The 16,097-nt window shown below is 45.4% G+C and overlaps 1 protein-coding gene across 9 annotated transcripts in view; it reads right to left on the reverse strand.

The window, feature by feature from the left end:
* The window catches only part of DAB1 (DAB adaptor protein 1), a 341,210-nt gene extending 330,830 nt beyond the window's left edge, over window positions 1–10,380 (reverse strand). For 5 of the 9 annotated variants that reach the window (XM_015870667.3, XM_015870676.3, XM_085511825.1 and 2 more), the window contains exon 1: window positions 10,221–10,375. The gene's annotated coding sequence lies outside the window, so the exon portion shown is untranslated. Of the gene's footprint in view, window positions 1–9,218; window positions 9,519–10,220 lie in introns of those variants that run through there. The other 4 variants (XM_085511815.1, XM_032446392.2, XM_085511816.1 and 1 more) reach the window with 3 other exon arrangements.
* Window positions 10,381–16,097: the final 5,717 nt, after the last annotated feature.

The raw sequence follows: 16,097 nt of genomic DNA on the forward strand, positions 1-16,097 counted from the left end.
TGCCTGTTTAAGAAAAAAAGAAAAGAGAAAAATGCTTCTGTCTTATCCAAGGGTACCAGCAGATAACGAATGAAACACGTTAGAGGTTTAGGAAATCTTCAGGCAAGCTGCAGAGGAAACTGTTGGGCTTCTGCTTCATCTGCAGCTCAGCCATTTCCATCAGACAGCAGAGGAAGAGCCGTGCTGTGCAGCACTGCGTTATGAGCACTCTGCTTTCTGCTGATTTTGTTTGCTGCTAATGAACTCTGAAGTAATAACACTGCAGTGGAAATACATTGGGGCAGCAATAGAAGCCTGCAGTTGCATTCTCCCATCCTCATCATGCCTGGAAGTATCCAGGTCGAGCAGCAACAACTTGCTGTAACTTCAGTAGTGTAGATACAGTTCCTCACTCAGATTTTCCCTTCTGTTTTCACCTTGGCTCTCAAAATACAGCTGCCTTTAATATCTTTTCTAGCGCAAAGAAATTAGATTAATCTCATAATCAGGGGTGAATGTCATGTTCAAAAAGCCAAGGCTCTCCAATAATAAGCTTATGTCTGTAAAACCCTGTGGCACAGCAGCATAAGATTTCATTTTCTTGTGTTTTGCCACAGACAGGAGAGAAGAATTCAGTTTCACTGCCCCTTTCATTTTGCATCCCTGGTCCTCAGGTCTTTATCACAGTAGCTGACCCTCGGGTACAACAGCAGGAAGAGCCCAAAGTGGCTTTCAATAACTTAATTAAAAAAAATAAATAGAGAGAAACCAACTTCTAAATTTCCTCTGTCTGTGTGAGGAGGAGTGCATTATATCAGATAAGGGATATTAAATGGCCTTTAAGCCTGACAGCAGAGAACGGCTCTAATGGGAGTCCCAAATTGTGCTGCTGGCAACATATCGTCCTTACAAAACAGGAACAGAGAGATGCCAGAGCAGTGCCATGACCTATATTTCCTGCAAACCAATTTTCTTCTGTGTAGGGTGGATGGAAAGGATCCAACAGCTTTTCAAGTTCCATTTCTTTCTTCTGGAGCTACGCCTCACCATACGTATTTCTCCAACACCCAACTTTCCTGTGCCCTGCAGCATTTAAAGCATGAATTATCTACAGCCTACTTATGCAGTTATAAACAATAAATACTGCAAAACCATGTTTAGGCTGCAATTACCAGATGGGAACTGAATTCTTTACATCTCATTTCCCTACTTTTAAAAGGAGCCAAATCCCTTCAGGGGGAATCTTAAGGAGAAGAACATTGTCACAGGGGAATGAAGATCACATTCTGTGGATTCGTTATTGATGGACTAAGTAAAGATGATGCTCTCATAGCATGCAACTTCACACCTTACTGTTTCTACCCTCAAAAAGTCCAGTTTTGCCTTAAAATCTCTCTCATACCTCACACAGGCTGTGCTCAAGGAGACCACAGAACACCTGAAAGGATGCATTTCTTCTCAACAAGACTGCTCTCATCCCCCCTCCCTCTCCGTGCCAAACGCAGGCACTCTTCCTCAGGCAGGAAAATTTGGGAATAGAACACCTGATGCAGCTTCTATTCCAAAGCAGCCTCACGTGTGTTGAGTGACAGAAAGAGCTGTGCTGTGCTGTGGCACCCGTTTGGCTCAGGAAAATTGAAATGGTTCACCGTCTAACGCTTTGAATGATTTCCCAACTTCTCACTTGCCCCATCTGCTCCTCTCAGCTCATTTTGATTTGTTTTGGCCTTTGTGCCTGCAGGGGCACCAACAAAACTGCAGCATCACTGTGAGTTCCTCTGCTATGGAGCAGGGCCAAGTTTCTCTCAAATTCAGCCTCCTCCTCCAAAAAATTAAGTAGAAAAAGAGCAAGACCGCCGTCCAGTTCTGTTGTCTCTTGCTTCCTACACACACACAAAAGCAGCTACCTGGCTTCAGTGCTGAGCTATAAAATAACATCCCACCTATGAGGTAACCAATACAAAAAATGTAAATCAGAAGTCCACAAAATAAGGCACAGGAATGACACATCTCAGCCCCAATCTTACTGTATTAGCTGGCCCAGATAGATAAGGAGATAAAATTACTTGGCTTTACATAGATTTGTTTTCCCTCTGTCATTAGCACAGTATTTATAGTCAAAAATACCATTAATTTGCCAAGATTTAAGAAACTGAGATTCTGAAACCAGAAACAGAACTGCTGGGTAGGTGGAAAAATTGATGAAAGCCAATAGGTTTGGTAATCTTTATTAAGACAGTGCAAAAATTAGACCATCCCAGTGCTCTGCATAATAAGGAGATGATACACCCAGGGTTTTTGAAAGGGCCTTAAATATGATGGAACAAAAATGACTCAACATTCATCCTGGTGTGGCATTTCTAACCAGCTCAGGATGTGTCAGATATCCATGGGCTTTTGTTCTCCTTCACTTGGGCATACAGAGAGCGTACCAATACTCACCAATAGTTGATGCTAGCTCCGTTATGCTGAATCATTTAGCTGAACTTTGTTAATGATGCATTCCCCCTTCCCAAATGTTTATTCTTTCCTTCCAACAAAGCTAGATTTCTCTCGCTCTGTGATTCAGAAGATGTATGGTCATACACCTCTAACCAGAAGTCACTAACCAGGCTGTTTCTGCAGCATCCTGACTCGCAGAATTGAGCTGGACCTGAATGCAGAGAAATGTTCAGAGGCCACTGGGGAGGAAATGAGGCAGAAAGCGAGTTAGGCAGGTGACTGCAGAGCCCAGAGCCCAATCAGATGTGGGAGCTGCAGGGGAAGGAAAGCTGAGCAGAGCTGGAGAGCCAGCAGCCAGTATTTGCAAGTGAAACGTGAGCTATCTGGAACCAATGGGCAGCAGGAAGGGAAACCTCACCAGCAAAAGGGGCTGATTTAGCTCATGAATTGCTCTCATGAAGTCTCTGGAATACTGAAGTACACAGGCTATATCTTGAAACAACAAACTGACCAGCCCTCATGGGCACGCTGCTCCTTCAAGAAGTACAGTCTCAGCCCAACCTCTGCTCCTGCCTATCGACATCTGCTGACAAGTGAAAAGATACCATCCCATTTCCTAACTTTCTATTTGTGAAATAAGGGGCACACCCTCTTTGTGTCAGCAGGAAATCCCTTGCAGACACACCAAGTTCAATGCTGAAATCCCAGTCAGATCCTAATTTGTTCCACAACGCATTGAAAGGAAAGTTGTAAGCCCAACATCTCCAGCCAATTGTAAAATACACTGATAATAAAATTACAGCAAGAGGAACCTTTTCGTATTGCTCTTTTATTAGAGAACTCCTACTGACTCAGTTGTACAACTGCAAGGTCTGAACTGTGCTCATTAAGCATTGCCATGTACCAGCTGCACACTGTGTTTGCACTACAAGTTGGACTCTGAAAGTGATGGTCTACAATAAGTGATATCTGGATGGGGCTGTGAGCAACCTGATCCAGAGGGAGGTGTCCCTGCTTATAGCAGCAAAGTAAAGAGACAGATACTTGATAACTCCATATCACTGCCATCGAGGAACCACTCCATGGGAGGACTGGGCGGCTCCAGGAGCCGGTAATGGTGTATGTGCCTTTAATATCTAGGTAACCTGTGCAAATCTGTCTCAAGCTGATAACGATCAAACCTAATTACAATCCGACAGCTGTTCAGTGGCTTATACAGTGCTGTCGACTCTTAAGATTTTATCACAAGTCTCATGATATTTAATGTTTTTCTTAAGCCCTAATTCCTGAAGCCAAGCAATTATCCAACAACCACCGCTTCCAGTAATAATGAAAATGAAGATTTTCATCTCAGGAACACGGAACAAAGCTTAAAACGCCACACAAATACAATATAAGTTCCTAAACTCAAGAAGCAAATAAGCCTTAATACGGAGTAGCAGCTCAGAATCAGAGTCAGACTCCAATGAAGTCCAAACTTAAGTCTCCCCAGAGGAACCTTTATACCCATCCCATGGAAAAGCCAGACTGGGAGTGCTGGCCATACAATAATAGATAGTTAACACCATCCCTGACCCCCACAACAACCCTAATGGTGAATATTCATGCCAACTCTTTCTATGCTTTCTATACTTAACTCTTAAGAGTAACCTTAAATCAGCATAATAAAACCCAGAACATTTCAGGCACTGAGCACAGAGTAATGTTATCTAAAGGTCAACTACTTCAGTAACTTTGAAGAAATAATGCATTAGTACCAAACAGGTCTGCCGTGCTTTGCAAAGACAACAGACATGCCAAAAAGTCTCTTTTTTTCCCCCAATACTGTCTCTTTTCGTAGCTCTAAGCCAAGTAATATGTCTATTGCACTGAAGCAGGATTATGTTTTGAGAAGCCAGACGTCCCTACATCCTGGCACCAGGTCTCCCAACACTTCACATGGCCACTAACAGTGGAACATCTGCTGGAAAGTCGTTTGTATGGACAGTTGATAAGAGGACGCACAGTCTAACTGCAGTGACACCAGCATCAACAACCACGAGTCTTCTCAGCTCCAACCAACGCTCGACTCCCACTCTGCACAATGCTGCCACAGACCAAGCCACACAGCTTTTTCCACATGAGATAAAAATTGAACTAATATAATGTTAAGCATGAATTTAAGCTCATTTTAAGCAGCTGCAAACCCTGTGTAGGCACGGTTATTTCAACGTTAAAGCTGCAATTTTCAGTTTAGCTTCAGCTAAACTGAAGGTATTTAAACGTTAAATCTACATAAGCCAGTCCTGGTCTGAAAGATGTTTCCAGTAAGAGCCTGTACCAGCTTACCAGTGTAGGGAAAATAAATCAATTTAAAGTGAGACTTATTCAGTGATCACATACATCTCAGACCTATGGCTGGAGGGACTTCAGTAATCACACTTTTAGCATGAGCCCGACATCATCTCTTCATCCACCAGACAAATAAAATCCCACATTGGAAAACAATAATGACAACCAGTTGATATTTCCAGTATTAAGTTACCTTATCCAAAAGCACTTGACCTTCATTGTAATTTCCACACAGCTCACAGTAAGCCACCTGAGTGTGTACGAAATGCGATGAATAAAGAAATATTAGGAAATGATGGAATGTTGTTAAAGTAGGTCACAATTCAAACAGCACAATTACTGAAGAAAAAATAAATGATGTTCGAAACAGCATCATTCACTAAACTGCTCACACTGGGAGAGCTACTCCATAATTTATTTTGCTCAACAGCAGCTTCTGTCCATATTCTTTCCAATCTCCGTATCCCTGAAGACTGCATTAATGCAGCCCACTGTGCCACACAGCAGCAGTGCCCACACGAGGCACGAAATGTCACAGATCACAGCTCTACACCTGACCAACATAATATATTCATCAAATTCTTTCAAGCAGTCTGAGCATTTGCTGCTGTTTTGTGGGTCAGACCTCACCGAGACAGATGGAATGGGCACTTTATTTACATATGAAGTCCCTAAGCCCATTTACTTTATTTATGGCAGATGAAATCTGGCCTTACACGGGCAACTAAGCAGCCTCGTACCAAAGACACTTATTTTAACAAAGTAAAAGTGGTTGTATCCTGTGTTTCTAGATGAAGATTCATCCCCTCTTTAATATTCATTTCTATGTACTTAAAACATCCTAAAAATAAAGCTCAGAGTACTGACATTGATTCACATCCTAAGAGGAGATCAGCGCAATTAAGACATGCTCATATGCTAACCCAGCTTCAAGAGACTACTGCAATCTCCCAAACACTTGTAACTACACTGTGAGAGCCTGTGCTCTACAGAATGCAAGGTAAGTTCATGTAACCTGTGTCAGAATGCTCAACTTTTTCTTTCAATCAGAAGTTCAGTATAGTCATGGATGAAGATACTGGCATTCCCTGTCCCTCCATGGACTAAACAAACTGGCTGCAAGGATGAAAACATAGGAAGGAAATCTGAACGTCACTTTATACGTTAGGTTTATCGTGAGTGACTTTGAAGTAGCATTTTAATTTACTGCTATTGACATTACCATGAAAGCTTTGGGGGAAGATTTCTATAGAAACAGGAAAATCTTTGCTGTAAGGACAGTATTGACCCTTCAGAGCTATCTTTGACTTATCTACATGAGCGAGGTAGGCAGCTTGGAAGCCTCTTCTCCCCTCCATTGCTTACTGCCATCCTGCTCCTTTTCTAGCCAACTGCCATTAAAGAACATTTGACATCAGACTGCTACTTTTTAACTAAAAATAGTTGCTATTTTTATTAGAGAAGATTCAGGTTCACACAGTTGGATGGAAAATCATGACCATAGAACAGTTTAGAGCATTGTTCTCCTGAAACATCAGTTACATTTCAGTTCACTTTGGTTCACTATGGATGCTACAAGGCAGATGTGTCCAGAAAGCACAGGGGGCACGGGGTGGGTGACACACTGACCACAGCAAAACACCCTGTAGGAAGGCAGAACATTCATGTCTTCCTCAGCTGAAGCTTTCAAATGAGATGTAAAACAGAGCCCTGACCATTCACCGTCATTAATGATCCCATGGCAATTCCTGCAAGAGTAAAAATGTTAACTAACGTGTCCTGGCCAATATCCAACTCGGATAATTGCATTCTGCTTCCTAAATTCCCCTTACAGTTTCAATTGGATTAGTTTTTCTTCATCTCTCTTCCCCAAACCCCTCCTGCATAATGCTTCCAGCCCACGACGGCTGCTGAATTCCACTCCAGAGGTGCATGAATTATCAGTGTTGGGCAATCCCAACATCCATTTGGATGCGTTACTCAGAGAAAGCCCTCCATGAGGCAAAGTAATACCCTTACGCCTCTCACTGAGGAATATTTAACTTTTCAAATCAGAAATCCCAGCGATGTCAGTAGGATTTGTTTTCCTTATCATACGGCACAGTTACTGTACAGGTACCATGGCCAGTGTCCCACAATTGAGCGCAGTCATTTGTTGTGCTGTATCCACAGCTTAAAGACCCAGATGTAGTTGCTCCATCTTAATAGATCTCTGCTACATTAAAACTAGAGTAAATAAATATTCACACAGCAGTTTTTCATTGAGTCAGTCACGTTTAAGCGTTGTAAGAATCAAAGAAGCTCCTGCTGAGCGCATCAATCTGCAGATATAAAAGAGGAGTGCACGCGCATGTTCTTGCATGAGAAATTTGGAAGTTCTTTATCTTGGAATAGCAATGAAGAAATTTAAGGGCTGTGAAACATGGATCTCCTATTATTTGTGATGGGTACTATACGTTAGGTACTTGAAATAATGTGATGGCAAACTGCAAAGTCCTGACCCAATGCATTTTATGGAACAGGAGGAGGAAAGGTGATTTATGTGCATAAGAGCAAAATCTGGCAAGCCCTTGATCTTCTTGTAGAACAATCCCAAAACGATTGTCAAGATTGCTCAGGTTTCTCATCCTCTGTATTTCTTGTAATAGAACAATTTCAACCAAAATGGTGTTTTATAGACACTGTTTAAGGGGTCATTTTCATTTGCTCTCCAGGTTACTCAGAAGAATACCTTTCATTCTCTGTTCCAAGAACTATAATCAGCAGTTGAGAATAGCTTGTTTTCATCTCCAGCCTGCTTCTGCGTGCCTGGCAAAGCATCAACCCACAAACTTGCTACCCACTTCACTCTCGAGTGCTCCAATAGCAGAAGGACATTTAAAGTCTGAGAGTGATTGCAAGCAGAATGCAATCAGAAGAAGAAGGAGCATAGAAAACATCATTATGTCACATTTTCCCTACAATTTTTGTAGCCCTCCTCCATTCCCCCCCCACCATTAAAACTGAACTCCCTTAATAGAGGTTGCTTTGAAAGCATCCACACCTGCCAGTGCTGGGTTGGGTTTGTTGCTTACATCTCTAAATAGCATGGAAGGGAGCAATGTAGACTCCTGCAGTTCAACAGCAAAAACTCATATTACTAAAGCATGAAATTGGTGAAATTAAGAGTTGCCAACAGAGAAGCAAGCACGGCTTAGGCTCATCTGATCCATGCAGATGGATTCACATAAGAATATTAAGTAAGAATCAGGTGGTGACTGAAACACAGACTACATTCCTGACCTTCATATGGTGCTGCTAAGGAGAAAGTTGATCATCAAGAGTGACCAACTTCTTGTTCCTCTTGTGCTGTCATTCTGGGTACCAGTCTCAACTCCAGCTCATTCTCTTTTGCTGACATCCATACAGGAAACAATGCCCACCCTCAACCAAACATCTTCCCACAGTTTCTTCCAATGGAGAAATGGTCTTGAGCTGGAGGACACTCAAGGTAAGTAATTACTGGCACTTCTACAGAAAACACAGGATTCCAGCTTAGTCCATTCGCTGAAACATAATTGTAAAAGCATATAGCTGTTCATCCATGACCTTAGCTTTATGAGCATCTCTAATAGGGACTGCAGTACCATGTCTCTATTTAGCTTCTCCTTCCTTCCCTCTTCCTCCCAGGACAATTCTGCCTGGAGCAGATACATTGGAATTACTGCTCTCTACAACACAGCATCCTCTGCCACAACAATCAATAAAAAATTAGCATGACTACAGGAACAGAAGCTTGGGATTAGAGAAATCTAAGAATAGAAGGATTTCCCTCCCCATCCTGATGAACCCTTCCAAAACCCATCTGCAAACATTTTAATTCCCTATCAGCTTGCTGGAGGAAGTCGTTAGAGAGGCCAAATTATCACAGTGGCACGTGGTGCTGCCTAAGTGTCTGTCAGTCAAGGAAACATCAGCCTGCAGGTCCCCCCCCCCTGCACCCTCATTCTCCCACCCATGGCAATGGTGCTTAGAGCTCTGCTTGAGCGATGGACCCGACGCTGACCTTCAACCACGAAGCAGGGTGTTATTTCAGCTGCTTATTTCAGGTCCCACAGACACCATCACCGAGTCATAAGAAACCTTCACTGCCCGATTTGCAAATGCCACCCATCTCAGCCATCTCTTCCTTCCTTATCCCCAGTCCTCATTGCCTCCATCCCCAGTAGCACCACAAGCACTGAACCACCCAAGGGAGACAACCACGGCACCGTGAGCTGCTGCTCAGCACCAGAACATCACCCTGCTTAGCGAGGGAAACACATGCAAGGAAAAGACCTTCTTGCCAATTAATTAACAGTAGGAAGCAAAAGCCAGAAGGACCTGTTGCAAATAAATAAATAAATAAATAAATAAAAATGAATTGATTCCGAATAAAGCTTTGGGTGGGTTGGGGGTTTGCTTTCCAGGTTTCAGCTCACACTTACCGCTCCCACGAACGTTTAATACCACAATTAAAAGAACACAGTCAGTTCAGGTCGGAAATCCAGCACGGTTATTGCTCATAGAAGTACTGAAGCCGCGTCGCTGCAGCACTGGAGGGTTATTTGCTCCAAGGACCTTTTTAATATGGCTGTATTGTAACACTGCAGTGCAAATGCCTCTCCGCTCACGAGAACAAAATTCAGCTCAGAAACAACTCGTGTGCTCTGACGAGCGGCACGTCGGCTTCAAGCCGCGCTCATCCAACAACGGCGTCATCACACGAGAGCGATGCTAACGGCTCCGGGAAGCACTCGGAGCACACAGACAGCCCCCACCCCGGGCACCGACACTGGAGCAGCGGAGGAGGGACCGTATGTGAAAGCAGGACGGCACAGCAGCGCTGCTGTTCCCCGCAGCCAGCCGTGCCCACAGCTGCACCCTGCAGCCCTCATCAACCCATCCCATCCCGGCGCTAAGCCCGAAGCCGGAATTCACAGCACCGCGGCTCAGACCCCGCGGAGTCACATCCCGAAGGGGTTACGCCTAATTGCTCACCAACCTGACCGAGCGGGTACCTCCGTGAGCAGCGGGGCACAGCGAAGGGCTGAAGGGCAGCACCGCGAGGAACGCGGAGCCGACGGGGGACAGCAACCGAGACAGACAGACACACACACAGACACGGCACGAGCCGCCCGGTGCTCACCAGCCCCAAGTTCCCCCGGCAGCTGCAGCGCTGCCAACGGCTCCGCGCCCCCCACGCGGGGCTTTCCCCGCGGCCACGCAGCTCCGCCGCCCCTCCGTAACGGAGCAGCCCGCAGCCCCCGCCTCCCTCCTTCCATCCCTCCTTCCATCCCTCCTTCCATCCCTCCTTCCATCCCTCCTCCCATCCCTCCGAGCAGCCCAAACTTTACACACAAGCTCTCCCCCGCTCCACGGCCCCCCTTAGTGAGCCGGGACCCCCCATACACACACACCATACAACCCGACCGCCTCCTCCTCCCTACCTGCAGCCCGGCTCGGCCGCCCGCAGCGCCGTTCTCATCCTCCAGCGGCAGCGGAGCGATGCGCGCACCCGAAGCTGAGCGCGCAACCGACCCCGCGCGCAGCTCCGCGCGCAGCTCTGCGGCCCCTGCAGCCACCGCGCTACCGCATTCCCCCTAATAGAGGGGCGAGGCCGAGCCTGGCAGCATCCCCCCGCCCGGCCGGGGGCAGAAGGAGGTGCCCAGGGGGTGAATGAGGGACCTGGAGCAGCTCTGAGCGCAGAGATGCGGAGGTGGTGGGACCTGGAGCATCTCCCGATGGGGACAGGGTGACAGCCACGGGGTTGTGCGAATGGGGAACAGAAGGCTGAGAGTGGATCTTAACAGCCCTGTTCAGTATCTAATAGGGGTCAGGGGGATGGGGATGGGAGCTTTTCAGCCATGCTCAGCAACAGAATAAGGGGCAATGGGCACAAGGTGGGACAAAGAAGTTCCATCTGAACATGAGGAAGAACTTTACTGTGAGGCAGCAGAGCCCCAGAATGGTGGGGGGACTCTCCTTCTTTGCAGAGATCCAAACCCACCTGGATGCATTCCTATGCAGCTGCTGTAGAGAACTGCCGTAGTGGGGTTGGACTGGAGAAGTACAGCAGTCCCTCCTGACCCCTGTGGTTCTGTGGATCTGAGACAGCATTTTTCACAGCCCCAAAATCTCACCAGCACTCCTGTGCCATGTATCTGTGACAGCAGGGATGGTTTCTCCTGCCTGTTAGGATCCAGGTGCCAGCCCTGAGCCATCTGATAACAGCTGCTTCAGACACTTTGTCATCCCTTAGTTATGGACAATAACAGGTGAACAAAACTACTGGACAGCCTATGGGACTGAGCCATACCCTGATTGCCCTCCTTATCCTTAGTTGCTTCCAGTCTGCTCCTTTCTGGGGTTTAGGAGAATGGGAAGAGGAGCCACGCCAGCCCAACCTGCTCCAATCCCAACACATCCCCATTACAACTCTCAGCACAAAACACCTGTCAATCTCATGACCTGCATTCTTCCACTGTTTCCAGATCCCTGCCTACTTTTAGCAGAACTCCTGCTGAAGTGGGGGAGGGTGGTCAGTTGGATTTGGGAGGGGACTCCATGAGAAACTTGCATGGAAAGAGCTTAACCAGACGAGTCAGTACAGAGAGCATCAAATATGCAAATGCTCATCAGCAATCCCATCCAAACAGGAACCGGGAACTGTCTGTAAGAGATGACTGCATGAGGTCTGTCTGCAAACGCCGTTAATTTCTATTCCTTAACGCAGATGGCTGAGCAAAAAGCCCAGGGATGCTGTGAAGGAGAGTGCTGGTGAGCTCACACAGAGCTGCTGAGGCTGTGTGCCTCTGAGCAGCAAGGAGCAGAGAGCTGGGAACGAGGCAGGAAAAGCAGCAAGGAGGGAATGCTGCAGCCACAACCACAGCCAGGGATGGGCTGTGCTCAGCTTGGGGCAGGCAGAGCTTGGCATGGAAATGAGGTTTCCCTGTTACGTTACTCAGCAGCTACAGCACACATTGCTCTGAGAAAGCAGCATGCAGCACGGACTCTGTTGTGCTCAGCTGTTGTTCAGCTTAACACAGAGGTTCCTTTAATTGCAAGTCAAAAAGTCCCATGTGGTAATGAAAGGGTTAAGAAAAAGCTACTTTCACCCTCACATCTTGACAGTGACATCAAGGTCTCCCTGCTTCTGTACCCATAGCACATTTCCTTTCCAAGTCTCACCATTATGGGCTTAGAACCAAAAGTATCACCCATGGTGCTAGCAAAGATCCCTGAAGCCAGGCATGCAAAGGCCCCCCATCTGAGCAGCTGGGGATGCACTCTGCTGCCCTTTGCACCCAGGCACAGCTAAGGGTGCCCCAGGTTAGGGTGCCTGCTTGACCCAAAATTGCCATGAGGAAATCACACCTACCCAATGTACTTACCCTCAGCAACTCTCAGACACGTAACTTCCAGGCAAGCGTGAATGCAAATGTCTGCCAAAAGAGAATTATGACTTGCCCTGTCATCACCTTCATCACAGCCGGGGCTTTTTTTCCTTCTTTTTTATGACTTTAGGAAATTATTGGCTTTCTCAAGCAAGACATGTGTCCTCTGATGGCACCTACCAAAAGAGACCTCTGATCTCTGATGTAGTCAAGGCAGAGATATTTAATCTTAGGCATGCCCAGGAATAGTACCATGTCTCATAGGTGTAGATAAATGCTCAATCAAAGCAAGAGATCCCAACAATCCTTGTGGACTGCAGTGCTCCAAGTACCCTCTATCTCCATCATCACAACTGAAGGCATTTCTCTTCTATCCCTGGGCTGGAAGAGTGGGGTGTGAAGGCACATTTGTTGGCATTTCCAAAGGCAGCAAGTTAAAAGGGATTGCTGAAGTGCTTCCCCATAAAATGCATTGCATCACTCTAACGTTCACCATGTGCTTCTACACTTCACTCCAACCTTAAGATGAGTATTTAAGGCGTAAATATTAATCTGGAGTTACAACCACAGTGTACACACCCGCCCACTTCATCCACTGAAAGAATAATTAATTTTATGCAGTTGTTGCCTCTCAAAACACTGCTTTCAATGGCGAAAGTCAAGAATCACAAATAATAATTATATATATTAATAATTATAAATAATAATGATGACTGTTTCTCATTTTAAAAATGAACTACTTCCAGATGAGGCTTTACTGACCTGCTCATGAAAACGGGAAGATGGTGGCTAGAGGGGAAGTCGTGCTTTAATTCAATAAGAAATTAGTGCAGAACATACAGAACATGGATGGATGTTTTGCAGAAATAAAGATGCAAAATGCAGCCAAGGAATTATTTGCTGTGAATTATTCACTTAGTTCTGTCAGTTCTGAACCCTTATGAAGGTTCTGTGGATAGCAGAAAGAATTCAAGCATATGCAAAGCAAAACAGCATCAAAAGTCAAAGAAGTCTCCAAGGGAGATGAACTTCAATGCCAGGAGAGAGTAAACAAATGGAATTATTTACAGTATAACGTTATCCTCTGTGATGATCTTTTATTCATTATTTAATCACAGAGTCTCCCCTGTAGCCTGTAGATGGTGCAGCCATTTTGTTCCCCCCTGCCATGTATCCGCGTCAATGGCATCATGTATTTAATGTTTGTGTGCACTGTACAACCTGCTGCCTTGTGCTTGCGACAAACCCTCTTCCCCACCTAATGGGGGCACACAGGCTGTGGGATGTCTGTGGGTGATGTGGCTGGGCACACAACATTCACCTTTCAAACTGAGCCTTAGTTTCTGTTGCTATTTTGCTATCCTCCATGTTGAAGATGTCATTCCAGCATTCAAGTTCATTTCAAGAATCTCACTATGATACAATTTGCATAACCACGTGTATCAATCCGTGCTATTCTTAAGCACCTCTTGGCTTAATCCCCTAATGTGCAGGAAGGGGTGGGGGCAAGGGGTGGTTCTGTTCAGCAATGCAAGTCCAGGAAAGGAGGATTAGCCTAATCCAGCTGCTGCAGCTATTCAATTTGGAGACTAAGGATGATAAAACCAATTTTCCTGGTCTATCATGGTGATTGATTTGAGTCCAAAAAAAGTGGGAGGAGGGGAAGGAAATCAGGGTATAAGTTAATGAAATCAGTGGAATTATGTCAAGTGACACCACTGAGAATAAGGCCCCGCATTAGAAGCATCCCACTATTGCTGTGAAGAGAAGTCAATAAATTATTAGAAACTATATCATGATGAGTTTATCAACACACTTTATCCCCTCAAGCACTACTTTCCAAATACCAGGGATCACTTGTACTGCCACTTAAGGAAGTGAGGAGCAGTGAGGATGCTTGAAGCATCACCAGGCACTCAGCAGAGCCAGGAGCGGAAGGTGGCACTCCTCTGTACATCCGAACTCATTAAGGAGGTTCCCAGAGCTGCCGGCCAACACTGATCCAGGATCTGGACCCACTGCCAGTTCCACCCATGAGCAGATCCCCACCAGAAAGCTTTGAGCTCCGTTCCTGCTTTTTCTGCTCTCACTGTGGTCTTGCTGCTGGTCCCCACCAGCACAATTACACCTTCTGTCCCCTTCCTATTGCATTGTCTCAAATAATGGCGTTTGCAAAGCCTCACAAAATGTGAGGTCCTTCAGATGGTGATTGCTGAAAAGGAACAAATGCAAGCCCACATGCTGTAAGCAACCCCCTTGTTGCATTGTGGGGATATCATACGCAGTTTGACTTAACTTCCCAAGCTCATTTGATCCTGGCTCTGCAAACAGCCTAATGAAAACTGCATTAGCTTCATTTAGTGTAGGTGATTTATTAGGGGCTGGTCTGTATTCCTCTAATAACCCATCCCCACCTTCCTCATCTAGGGTGTGCATGGAGCCAACCAAGACCTCAGCTCAGGCTCCGACGCTGACAAATGCCTCTTTTTGATCACTTTCAGGTTGTGTGAATCCACTGCATACACATCAAAATCAAACACAAAGTAAGGGGAAGCATTAATTAAAGCACATCAAACACAGACTTGACAAGTCTACGATTTAAGTATAAAACTGCCTGAAGAACCGTGATTCAATATTTTAGTTTGTAACCCACTTTTTATGTCACTGTACAGAAGTGAAATAAAAGAGAACGCTTCCACCCTCCCTCCACACACATACCCTTCACCTGCTCTATTTTATCTTTCAGCTCTAGCTGGCAACTCTGTCTCAGTATCATCTATGAAAGAGGTGACATAAATAGCTGGAAGAGTTGAAAGAGCAGAAAAACTTGTAAACAAGTTACCTGTTTTCATACCTCGTCCCCTAACTCCAAAGGCAGAAAGAGCAACACGTCTTTCAGAGGATGCAGCTTTTCTCCTCTGGCTCCAAGTCTGAGAATCGCTCCATGCAACACTCCTGCAGATTTGCCTGTGACTCTTTAACAGAGATCATCCTAAATCACAGGAATATTAAAAGAGGACAGCAGGCGCACACATGGAATTCATCATTTGCCTACTAGGAATTCATACTCTGATCATTAGGGAACAGCAAGGGCTGATTTATAGAAGGTGTACATTGGATGTGAAGCTGATGAGTACACAAATGCTTTAGATCAGAAGTCTTGAGACTAAAATCTCTCATGAGATTCCTGATATTCTTTGCTTAAACTCCTGCTAGAACCTGAAACTCAAAGAGAACACAAAAAACTACAAAAAATAGAAATTTAGCAAACCTTTGAATCTACATGTGCATACATAGATGACATAACTACTCCTCCTGAAGCCCATGGAGGAGTCAGCCATGGGCAGCAACACTTCAGTGTAGTACAACAGAGCAGTAACCCAGTAACAAGCCAAGGGACTGGGGTGTGGGCATATACATCCCGTATTAATTTGTTAAGTGCTTACCAGCCTATCTCCCATCCTTTAATGTCAGAAAGGCTCATGAGAATATTGAAAAGGCCTGCCAAGCCTGGCCTTTGACACCAGGGGAAGTCAGAGACACAACCTCCAAGTCAGAGCCTGCTGGGAGGATAAAGCTAACTCCCTTCTAACACTGTGCCCTTTCCTTTTATCTTTATTCCAGGTGTATCCTCTTTCTTCCTCTTGATTTCAGGCTAGACGTTTTACTTTTTATACTTCTCTGTGTGTAACACTCTTCTATTTGCTCCTCTATCTGAAGAAATGAATGCCTTTTTTTATCAGAAGAAGCTGATCACTTGCACTTCCGATGAAAATAGCTACTCTGTCTGATGTTTCCAATTGTGCATCATGGCATCCCAAGACACCTATCATGGGATGCATGGCACTGTGATAAGATGCTCTCACACAAGAAGATTTTCTCCCAGAGCAGCAAGAATGTTTCCTGGAGTCCTCCCCACTTTTTGCTGGA

This window comes from Coturnix japonica, chromosome 11 (assembly GCF_054131305.1).
Source record: "Coturnix japonica strain WE chromosome 11, WE-NBRP24, whole genome shotgun sequence".
In the NCBI taxonomy this organism is placed as follows: domain Eukaryota; kingdom Metazoa; phylum Chordata; class Aves; order Galliformes; family Phasianidae; genus Coturnix; species Coturnix japonica.